We start from the raw sequence: 12,500 nt of genomic DNA, 5'->3' as shown, positions 1-12,500 counted from the left end.
TCTTTGCCACCTCATCAATTGAGCTATCTGATGAAAACATCTGATGTTCATCAGCTTACATTGATATATGAGCTTTAACTACCTCAGCTAGGTCATTCTGAAACACATTCCACAACAGCGGTGCAAGTATAGACCCCTGGGGGCAGCCTCTCGTAACATCAGTCCACTGACTTATTTCTGATCCTAATCGTACCCTTTATTCATCCGCTGAGAAAAATATGATTCCATCAATTGTATGGAGTCAGAAACCGAGAAAAAGTCTATTAAAGCCAAAGGTAACTCTCTTTTATGGCCACACAGTCAAAACAGGAAGTCCGCGCGAGTATTTTTTGTGTAACGGAAGTAAATCTAGCTAACTCATAAAGGACCAGTCTGTCAATCAAAAAAGCGGAAGGAATTGTTTCGGTTTCGTTCCTTTCGTCATTAAACTCCACTGATGATGCGAAACTGAAATAGAGCTAGATCATTCAGTGAATGACACACGCACACAAGCAGTCTAACGACATTGCTTATCCCTGAATTTACAAATAATTTTTAGCGGAATTCATCGTTGCTGCTAAACCAGTTCCGAAGACATTGCAAGGTACACGTACTGTAAGTGTAATTAGACATTTGCCCTTGCTGAATCTAGTTAATGATTTGTTCGTTGCCTGCTTTGTATTCTTTGCCTGTACATCGAGAAAGTAAGTATTAAAGTAAATCACACGTTTAGTCTTTCCTAAGTAGAGTAAGTTTCACTTATTCGGTTATATTGCTAATGGAGGCTGTCGTGAAGCAAGATTGCGTTGAAGAATTCAGCCATAAGAATTGAAGTCTCCCTTATTTAAAGCTAAGCAAGACGTGGGAGCCTTTTATATACTTTCCCTTGACAATCTTGAACCTCACGAACCTAAACCATCGATCAGTTTTCCACAGCCATGGAACAATCAACTATTTGGATAAACAGTCATTTGATATCGATCCGTGTTCACTAGATCTTTTCACGGTTTCTGAGGCCATATAGGCCACTTGCACTAAGAGGTCACGTGACCATTGCTTCCTTTAAACAATGAGTTGGAATCTTGCTGATGCAAAAAATTGACAGAGCACACTAAAATTAGCTTACACCAGAAATTTGAGAGGAAACGCATTTAAGGAAGATATTTTATGGCACTTTGATTTTTCAACAAAGCAGTATGATTTGTATTGGCCGCCATGTTGGAGGGCATACTCTTGCCCTCCAATATGGCGGCCAAAACTACTTTTTGCTTATATCTTGTTAAACGTTTAATAGTTACGCTCAGATGTGCTGTAAACGTTAGCACATAATTTTTTCAACATCCTCCTTGAAGTTTAAGTGCAAAGCTTGTGTTCAGAAAGAAGTAATTCATAATTTTAAAAATCACATTTTGGTCACGTGACCAGCGAGGAACTTACTCATTTTAAGAAAATGGTGCGGGTTTGAAAAACCGAATCACTATTATTATGTTTAAGATATGACCCACTAATCGTTTTTCGAAAGCAAAATCATATAGCTTTCATTTTCATGAAAACTATGTCACATGACCTCTTAGTGCAAATGGCCTATTGGCTGGGTACATCGTAAAATTACCATAGGCGACCCAAGCTCACGTTACGCGCGAGACGTGACTGCCGAAGAGTCACGTCAGCGATAACACTGTTCTATAAATTTTTTTTTTTATTTTTGAGTTAGTTTTACGAGGGAAAGTGTTGTATTTTCAAGGACCGGATCCGACTGTGTGCAGAAGGGGTAAGTGGCAATTGCATGAGGGCAACATCCATAATTTCAGTCCCACCGTCGAAAAGACGAGCACAAGCTTCGGAGGATAAATGCCTGGTCTAGAAATGACGTGTGGGAAATCTTTCTCATTGGAGTCGAAAGGATGAAAAAAAAAATGCTTTCAGCAAGCCGATCAGACAGGGAGGAACATAACCTGTGATCAGGTGTGCAATGTCCCTTTTCCGCAAAAGTGTGCCTGATCGTAGGTTAGGAGGAACACAAACTATGCTCTTTTCGTTGGAAGGAAAAACTACGCAGCAAACTAACTTTTCAATGAAAAAATATGTGTAGCTTTCGAGTAAATTTCTCCATGAATCGCTGTGTCAAGCCTTGACTTCATCTTAGGAAGATCACGACAGCCTCTCAAACGACAACTCAAAACAGTTTTAAAAATCTCGGAAAGACAAAACAAAATAAGCAAGGCGAGTAAACTTTTTTTTCATTCATTGATAACTCTTTGCTTCTTTGCTCCTTTGTCGTGAAACTAACTCAAAAAACAGAACAAATTGTGTAGAACAGTGTTGTCGCTGACATGACGCTTTGACAGTCACGTAACAAGAGCTTGGGCCGGCTATGAAATTACAGCAAATGTATGGGAATTTTGGTGACTTTGGACCATTATAAATCCTTTAAGGTCTAACGATCATTGTTGATGTCAAGAATACCTCTCAAAAGTACTTCTATTGCGATTATTTTGTTATTATTTTATGTATGTACATCAGAATCAAGCTATGACAACCATAAATGAAATTAGTAAATTTGATATATATGTAAACGTTTGCAAACAAAATTATGCAAATTCCCGCAAAATTTGAAGCTACATGAGGAGATTTCTAATATCCAATTTTCAGACGTTTTACCTAATGCAATGATCTAATTTTCCATTGAGTGAATAATTAATAAAATGACTTTAAATATTTTAAAATTTTTGAAATCTGCCTTTTTGCAGCGGAGTTATAGAAAGGCCCTGCCAGGGGAAGGGGTCCCATGTCGCTTGTCTGAATTTCAAAAGGTCTCGTGTTGGTGCTTTATCAGTGTTTCAGGTTGCTGTGACCGTTGCTGTTGGAAATTTAAAGAAATGATGTTGTTTATCGCGATTTCACTTTAAGTGCTATCGCTATTCTTTTTAGGCCAATTTTGTTGCTTGTTGAAATTTACTCTGGCGGAGCCTCTATAGAGGTTTACATTTGGCCAAAATCCCATACATTCACACTTTGTGATTAATCAAGCCATGTTTGCCGCAACCAAGATGACGTGAGAAACTGTGAAAAGGTCTTTTCATTTGTCATTCAAATGCTTCTCCTAACAACCTGGGATTTATTAGGAGTTGCTACTCTAGATCTGTTCACTTTGTTATAATTTGGCTGGGCTTAAATGATTTATTTAAGAAACTTAAACCTTTTCGTCGTAGGACTACTTGGTAATGTTATATTAAACCACATCAAATCACAACTGCAGATATTTCTTCTAGTTACGGAACCCATTTCTTGACGTCACATTAATCAGCATTAATTTGGAGCAACAGTGGTAAGTTGCTTGTTTTTACTCGTTGCTTATTATTTGATCGTCCTTTAAAAAGGAGAATGAGAATGTACTGTTGGCGGTGATGATGAGCAGAAGTTACCTTCAGAGTCTTAATTTCAGAAATGATCATGGGCTATATGCAACTTAATGATCAGCTGACCCCTTACTGACCCCCACTAAAATAAGTGATAAATAAAAATTAAGATTTCAAAAAAATACACTGTGGCCGACTTGAAGTAAAGAGGAAATTATGCTCACCTTTAAATTTCGAAGATGGCAGAAGAGAGTCAGGGTGGTTTAGTGGTCATCAACCATGCCTCCCACCTTTGTGACCCGGGTTCAACTCTGGCCTTGGGTCGTATGTGGGCTGAGTTTCAGTCGATCTCAATCTGACTCCGAGGGTTTTCCTCCGGGTACTCCGGTTTTCCTCCCTCCTCAAAAAACCTCCTCATAAGCGACTCCCGGCCTATTCCATCAGGCTGGGGTGCTGTGCTCCGAGGTCATACATGGGTCTCATTCAGGGGCCAAGCGCCTAACCGGCAGCACAGCTCCTTCAGTCCTACCTCGTTGAGCTGCGCCCATAGTAATTCAGTCTCAGACTGCGAGAAAGGGCGATTAGCAGGTCAGATATTATATTTTATATATTGAGAGATTTTCCATTGATTCTACCACTTTTATGTCAAGTGACAATCCTTTATATGTAGCTGGAACTTAATTCTCAGGCATAGATTCAAGAATTTTTTGTGAGTAGGCATGATCTTTAGAAGATAGTCAGAACTTCCTTGTTTGTCTTACGAATATGTCAACTGGCAGCCCTGATCTACAGGGTGTACATGAAAGGTACTTGACTTAAAGACTAGTTGAAGAACTGAGCAGTGCCAGTGGATGCAAACACACATATGACATTTGTGATCCAACCCTCATTTAAAAAAAAAAGCAACTGGATTTCAAGTTATCACAGTTAACAGATTTTTGTGTTGAATCCTTGTGGATTCTTGGAATTTTCGTCAATTTCTTGCATTGGTGGCTGCTAATTTAGGCACTAGATGGTGACCTGGTCCTACTGTTAGTGACATGACAACTTGTTTGTTTGGTTGTTGCAGTTCTGTTTATGTTTACTGTGTAATCAAAACATTTATATTTTGGAAGATTTCAAGACATCTGTCCATGGAAAAAGAAAAGATTGTCATTTGACATACACTGTAAAAAGGGGGTTGAATAATGGAAAATGGGGGAGATTAACCGCCATCTTTAAAATTTAAAAGTGAGTACTTCAAGTCGGCCACTTTGTATTTTTTGAAATCTTGATTTCTCTTTAATTTCAGTGGGGATCAGCCAGGGGGTCATAGGGGAGTCAGCTGACCAGGGGCCATTGTGTTGTACCAGGCCAATGGTCACGGTCATTCAATTATGAATGTAACATGCACGCAAACAATCATAGTCATTAGTATCACCCAACTAGTGGACTAATGCAAATCCTGCATCATGATTGGCTATGCTACTAGAGGACTATTAGTAATAGTCCTCGAGTAGCGAAAAGCGTGAGGCTTTCTTTCGTTTAACTCCCAAATGAATTTTTCTTCAACATGCATTTGCTAACTTTATTATTGCCTTTTCTGTCCGACCAGTTGGGTGATACTAAAACAATTTAGACCCTCGCCCTTAAGGGCCACACTGGTCAATAGGCCATTCGGCTTCGCCTCATGGGCTATTGATCCGTAGCCCTTGCGGGCTATGGGTCTAATTGTTAATTAGTACATACTAAAACAGTGAATAGCGTTGAACACGCGCGCCGATTGGCCACTCAAACTCTGGGTATCCTTTGCTATTCACCTCCAACCATTCGTGAAATTTGCTCCCGAAAATGAGTTAAAATCATATTTTTGTGCTGCATTATCTCACTGTTTTAGTATATACTAAATAAAAACAACTATTCACCAAAGTGAAGGTGGCTAGTGGTGGATATTTACCTTGCCACTTCATGGCTTTGTAAATATCCACCAATAGCCACCTCCACTTCAGTGAATAGTTGTTGATTATTTACCAGTTAATGCACAGGTTTCATTAGAAGCCGGTCACCAGTGGTATATCACTGTCTACATTGTTGTCAGAAATTTTGCCTGTCATTGCCAGCTACATGTACTCTACCTTGATTTTCACTCATAGACAAATCCTTGTAAAAGACAAGAGTGACCACTGCTTATACTGATTAGCCCAGGCATCTACATGTACTTCAAAAGTTATTGAAACCCCTGTTTAAGTGCCTTTGAAGCCAAAAAAAAAAATCTTTTGCTTCCTTTAATAAAAACCTTTCAAAATGAGGAAGAATGACGTTTTCTATTTTGGAAGATCTTCTTTCATACACGACTGCAATAAATGCAAAAAAAATAAAGAATATTTCTCCGAAAGTATTTGGATGGGTGTTGTTCAAACTTGGCAGCGGTAAGTCAAGTAAGGCAGAAAATGATACCCTCTATGCTGTTGCCATAGCAACCATTTTTGCTGCTGGGTCTATTTAATGCAGGATTGATTTTGTTGTTTATTGCTGTAAAAAGACGTGTCCACTCGGGTAAGCATTATGGGCCGCTTACATATATACAAGTTTTTCAAGTCTTACCATCTACCTGCACTTATCTGTTCAAAATCCAAGATATTTGGTTTATGGTAGATAGGGACTAGCACTTTGTCCCTTATCTGATGTACATTACTGGTGCCAGGTTTGAACAACACATGCATCCAATTTCTTGGGAGATATTCTCACTTTTGGGATTTACATGTATTACAGGCATGACTGTGTGCAGTTTGGCATCATCAATTTTGAACAAAAACGTGAATATATCAGAAATGAGAGAAGATATTCCAAAATAGAAAACAACATTCTTCATCATTTTTAAAGGTTCTTTAAATAAGCAAAATAATTATATGAAATAAGCATTTTAATGCTTAATATCCCTTTGTTCATTTGCAGTGGGATTCATTACTCCTGTTTGAGCTGTTGTAACGAGTAAGATTGCAAGGTAATAATAGACAGTTTACAACAAACAAAACATAAACTAGACCCATGAAGCTAAACTTTAGCTTGCTGGGTCTAGTTTATATTTTGTTTGTTGTTTGTTACTGTAGAACTATTAACTGCCTTTTTTGGTGGAGGCAGTGTAGCCCAGTGGTTAGGGCGCTTGCCTTGAGATCCGGAGATCCCGGGTTCAAGACCCGCTCAGACCACTCATTGAATTTGATCCTGGTAGTCCCTGGTTCAACTTCCCAGCTGCACTTGTAAATAGCCAACTGGTTTGCTTCCGGCCAGTTGGGATTCTTAACAGTTGTTGTTGTTCTGTTCTGTCGTTTGGTTGAGTTTCATTGGCCCTGAAAAGCCCCTATGGGGAGCGGTCAATTATGTATGTATTGTATTGTATTGTATTTTTTGGGATTGACTGAGTATCCACTCAGACAAAAGATAAGATACAAAATTGATGGGAAACTTACTTCATAAGAATACATGTAAGTGGGGGTGTAAGATGCATTAGGCTTATTCACTGAATCTCTCCTATATTATATTTAAGCAAAATTTGAAAGTTAAATATTGATGAGAGTGGGAAGGTCAAAGTAGTAATCTTTATCAACTTTTGCTAAGCGTTTGCAGATGTGACTTAGAAGTAGGTAACTTGCTACCTTAAAAACCGCAAGGGTACTGCCTAAGAAAAAAATTTCGGGAGCCCTTTGGGCTCCCAAATTAAAAAGTTAGGAGCCCACAGCAATAAATGAATTATTTATTTAATTTTTTTTTTTCTTACATGTCACCACATCGTAAAAGAAACCCCAGGCACAACCAATGCTCTTTCTCATTCTGCATCTTTTGCCAATCTGTTTTTCTGGGTCTACTACATTGTTTCCTGAATCTTACTTCTGGTTTTCATGTTAAAGCAGGATGGGTTTTAGCATGTGTCTGTAGCCAACTGTGCAGCTACATGTAATTACTAGTCATGTTACTGTATGTGAAGAATAAAATATGTAAATAAATAATTTAATAAGACATCCAGAACAGTTTTAGTAAAATCGTTTATTATGGGAGTGGCCAAGAGTTCATAGTGTTTGATCTTGCATCAACTTATTGATCACTTCATAAGGACAGACAATGACATAAAGGGGTTTGTCGGTGGCTAGCGTTGGATATTTACCTCGCCGCTTCACGGCTCAGTAAATATCCACCAGTAGCCACCTCTACTTCAGTGAATGGTTGTTTATTATTTACCAGTTAATGCACAGGTTTCATTAGAAGCGGGTCACCAGTGGTATATCACTGTCTACATTGGGTATGTTGTCAGAAATTTGCCTCTCATCGCCAGCTACATCTGCCTTGATTTTCACTCAAATCCTTGTAAAAGGCAAGAGTGACCACTGCTTTATATACTGATTAGCCCAGGCATTTACTTCAAAAGTTATTGAAACCCCTGTTAAAGTGCCTTTGAAGTAAAAAAAAGTAAAAAATGATGAAGATGACGTTTTCTATTTTGGAAGATCTTCTTTCATACACGGTTGCAATAAATAAAAAAATCAAGAATATTTCTCCGAAAATATTTGGATGGGTGTTGTTCAAACTTGGCAGTGGTGATCTATGCCAAGTAAGGCAGAAAATGAATTTACCCTCTATGCTGTTGCCATAGCAACCATTTTTGCTGCTGGGTCTTTAATTTTGTTGTTTATTGCCGTAATAAGACATGTTCACTCTGGTGAGCATTATGGGCAGCTTACATGTATACTTTTTCAAGTCTTACCATCTATCTGCACTTATCTGTTCAAAATCCAAGATATCTGGTTTATGGTACATGTAGATAGGGACTAGCACTTTGTCCCTTATCTGATGTACATTACTGGTGCCAGGTTTGAACAACACATGCATCCAATTTCTTGGGAGATATTCTCACTTTTGGGATTTACATGTATTACAGGCATGACTGTGTACAGTTTGGCATCATCAATTTTGAACAAAAACGTGAATATATCAGAAATGAGAGAAGATATTCCAAAATAGAAAACAACACTCTTCATCATTTTTAAAGGTTCTTTAAATAAGCAAAATAATTATACGAAATTAAGCATTTTAATGCTTAATATCCCTTTGTTCATTTGCAGTGGGATTCATTACTCCTGTTTGAGCTGTTATAACAAGTAAGATTGCAAGGTAACAATAGACAGTTTACAAGAAACAAAATGTAAACTAGACCCATGAAGCTAAACTTTAGCTTGCTGGGTCTAGTTTATATGTTTGTTTATATGTTTGTTTGTTGTTAATATTGTAGAACTATTCTGCCCTTTCTTTTTGGATTGACTGAGTATCCAGACAAAAGAACATACAAATGGGAAAAGTACTCCATAAGAATAAGTGAGGGTGTAAGATGCAGTAGGCTTATTCACTGAATCTCTCCTAAATTATATTAATTTTAAGTGAAATTTGAAAGTTAAATATTGATGATAGTGGGAAGGTCAAAGGAGTGATCTTTATCGACTTTGCAACTTAGCGTCTGCAGATTCAGTGGATCACAGAGTTTTGTACAAATGTGTTATATTAGCTACAAGAATGTGACTCTGAAGTAGGTAACCTGCCACCTTAAAAACTACAAGGGTACTGCCCAAGCAAAATTTTCGGGAGCCCTTTGGGCTCCCAAAATCAAAAGTTAGGAGCCCAACCCACATTTCTAGGAGCTCACAGTTATAAATGAATCATGTATTTAATTATTTTTTCTTACACGTTACCACATCCTAAAAGAAACCCCAGGCACAACCAATGCTCTTTCTCATTCTGTATCTTTTGCCAACCTGTTTTTAATTTCTTGCTCTACTATGTTGTTTCGTGAATCTCACTTCTGGTTGTCATGTTAAGGGGGGTGGCACTTAATCACAGAAAGAGAATGGTTGCTATTAAAGGAAGCTTTTTAGTCAAAGAGCCTTACAAAAAGGTTGCATGGATGGTTCTATGAAGTAACTTTTTCAATGGAAAGCTGGCTACACTTCAATCAGAAGGCGCATGCACAACTAGTCCCAGTCCTCTGCCATGTGTTTCAGTGAAAAACAGGTAAAAACCCCCAGGAAACGAAAGGAAGAGGCGGTCTTGTAAACGAATGGAAACCGTCCCATCTCTTTCCCGTAAACTGTTGCATGGAATTTCTATTTGGACAAAAAATGGAACTGATATTTTGGAAGGTTGGTCAAAGAAGGACCTTATGACGTCATAATGTTTTGTGAAATAATTTCTTTCAAAATCCATGCTACAGATTTTGTGTTAGAATGTTCTCATACTGTTGCGTTAAAAAAATGTCGAATCATACAAAGGTATGTTAGATAGAACATCTTTGACAAAAAAGGATTTCTGTAGAGTTAAAGGAATTCGAAAAATGACTATTTGAAGGGGTCTATGGCAACGGATTCGTACTTAAAGCAGCGTGGTTTTTAGCTTGTGTCTGTATAGCCAACTGTGCAGCTACATGTAATTACAAGTCATGTTATTTGAAGAATAAAATATGTAAACAAATAATTTAATAAGACAGTTTTAGAAAAAAATAATCGTTGATTATGGCCAAGAGTTCATAGTGTTTGATCTTGCATCAACTTATTGATCACTCTTAACTGGCAATGATTACAGTAACAGTGGAGTGTTTCACAATTTAGAAATGTGCCAAAAATGTTACAATATGATCTTATCCATGCAATTTGTATACATATGCATATACAACAACAACAATAACACATCATTGCAATCTTACACTAAGAGCATTAACACTTATTGACTTTGGCTACTAATGGCGTGACCAAACATATACACGTAGAAAAGATATCGTTGACGTCACCCATTGACATTAATGTGCCAACCAGAGCCCCATTGGCTGTCGAAACAAGAGGTCTTTTGTTCCTGTTGTTCGCAAATCTGAATAACAAAAACAACGTTTGTTTACTTGCCTAATAAATCTGATTATAGTTAACACTGTTGACTTGTTCTTTCTTCTCCATTTTCCCGTAATAAAAATCGCAATAGCATTTTTTATTTGGAAGCAGTTTATTTTTAATTTCTCAAAGAAAAGGATTTCGAACTCCAATCTCGTCCCTACTTCCAGAGTTAAAAGCTTTTGTTTTTACTCATGAATTAAACGTATGTATCCGTATCTTTATAAGGTCAATTTGAGAGAGTCATTTTGACAAGCAAACGATTAAATCACAAAAGCGAATTGCTGTAGTAATACATGTATCCGGCAGAGTATCGAATAAATACATGTAATATGTAACGATGGTTTCATAAAACCGTGACTTTGTCACAGTGTTTAACGGTGGTTTAAGTAACGGTACAGTAAGACGGTTAGAGCCTGGTTTTCATTAGCGACGAAAGCACAAGGGCAAGGATTATGTACTTATTGACTGAGTGGGAGGGCTGGACTGGAAAATATTTGGCGCGAGGTCATGGCGTATGGACCGAGCGCAGCGAGGGCCAAACCTTTTCCTGTCCGGCCCGACCTAAACTCAGTCAATAAGCATTTTATCATATGGGTTCTTTGCACTATTTAAAAGCACTCAGAAGATGAAGTTAGGACAAAATAAAAGATATATATATGCACAGAAAATTTATCTAATATGTTGTTTGCATTTGCTTTTCTGGTTGTAAATTACTTCGATGTTAAAAGCGACGAAATCCCCTAAAATAGGCTAGTTTCGAATTGTGCAGCAACAAAAGAACAGTGTCGAGGTTCAGGGGAATAATTAGCATATTGTATCGTTCAAAACAAAGGAAAATGCAAATTATTCCCCTGAACCTCGACTCTGTTCTTTTGTTGCTGCACAATTCGAAACTAGCCTATTGCATCGCACGGAGCAGTGCGTGTTCCTAGTAGGGCCGTACGGCTTTTTCCGGCCCTGCTCGCGCTAATGCGTACGGCCCTCATACGGGCATTTTCCCAATAGCTTTGGAACAAAAGCGCGCGCGGGGCCGTACGGGCCGTATGATAAAAGTAGCTTATGCTAGTGAAAACAAACGTCGACATAAGCATCATAAGCATCAAAATCAACCACAACATCCACCATTTTGTTCAACTGCCTTGCGCGGGGAATCTGGAACGAGTGGTTTAATTGGCCGGACGTTTCAAATTCCTTGGGCTAATGCTGCGTTTCGTTTTCAGAGGACGCGAGTGAACGCAATTATAAGCGCAAGCACAAGGAAAAGGCAGTAGTGTAGCAGCTCTCGTAACGTATAATTTGATTGGCTCGATATCCAAGCTAAAAACAAAGCCGTAGCTCTCGTAACCTTCTAATGTTTGGTATTATAAACAGCTTCTATTGTTTAAGTCTAAGTCATTGTTTCAATAGCCCTTTTCACGGTTAGTACGTTTTTCTCCTTTGCATTACAATGTAGTCTAGCATGCATGTGAGGCAATTTCGGGCTATTTTGTAGTTTTAACCTGAAATGGCCTCGCATCCACGTTAGATTACATTGTAATGCAAATAAGAAAATCTAACGGTGAAAAGGGCTGTTGTTTACTCTTTTGTTTTTAGGTTAGGATATCGAGCCAATCACATTATACATTACAAGAGCTGCTACATGACTTGAAAAAAGTGGCGGATGCCGTGGTTGATTTTGATGCTTATGTCGATGTTCGTTTTCACTAGCATAAGCTTCTTATGCTTGCGTTTGTGTTTGCGTCGCTAGTGAAAACCAGGCTTTAATCACTTTAGAGAGGAGGTAAAACCGTGAACTAGAGCTATACACAGAGTGTTACACAACGATAGTCTATCATACAAGTTCAAGATCCGGCTTATATATCCTATTCCTTGGTGTTGTAAGCAGCTGCTATTGCTAAAGTCTAAGTCATTGTTTCAGTTGTTTAGTCTTTTGTTTTTGGCTTAGGATATCGAGCCAATCACAGTATGCGTTACGAGAGCTGCTACATGAGGAAAAGGAAAAAAAATTGTTATCCTTGTGTTTGTGCTTGCGTCAACCCTGCTTTCACAGCGAAATGAGCGCTCATTTCACTTGCGTCGCTAGTGAAAACCAGGCTTTACTCTTTGTGGTATATAAGAACGTCAAGTATAATTATACGTTCAAATAAAGTAGCATTTGTTTTAGTCGCATTGCACGAGGATTCATTTTGAAATGGCTCCTAATTGTTATTGAGCCTACGGCTGTAGAAGCTCAGATATGTTTGCCTAGAGAGCAAAA

At 38.2% G+C, this 12,500-nt stretch overlaps 1 pseudogene; it reads left to right on the top strand.

The window, feature by feature from the left end:
- The window catches only part of LOC137972472 (tetratricopeptide repeat protein 28 pseudogene), a 61,020-nt pseudogene that overhangs the window by 22,894 nt on the left and 25,626 nt on the right, over positions 1 to 12,500 (top strand).

Source organism: Montipora foliosa, chromosome 10 (genome assembly GCF_036669935.1).
Source record: "Montipora foliosa isolate CH-2021 chromosome 10, ASM3666993v2, whole genome shotgun sequence".
NCBI lineage: Eukaryota > Metazoa > Cnidaria > Anthozoa > Scleractinia > Acroporidae > Montipora > Montipora foliosa.
This window is presented reverse-complemented; position numbering and strand designations above follow the sequence as displayed.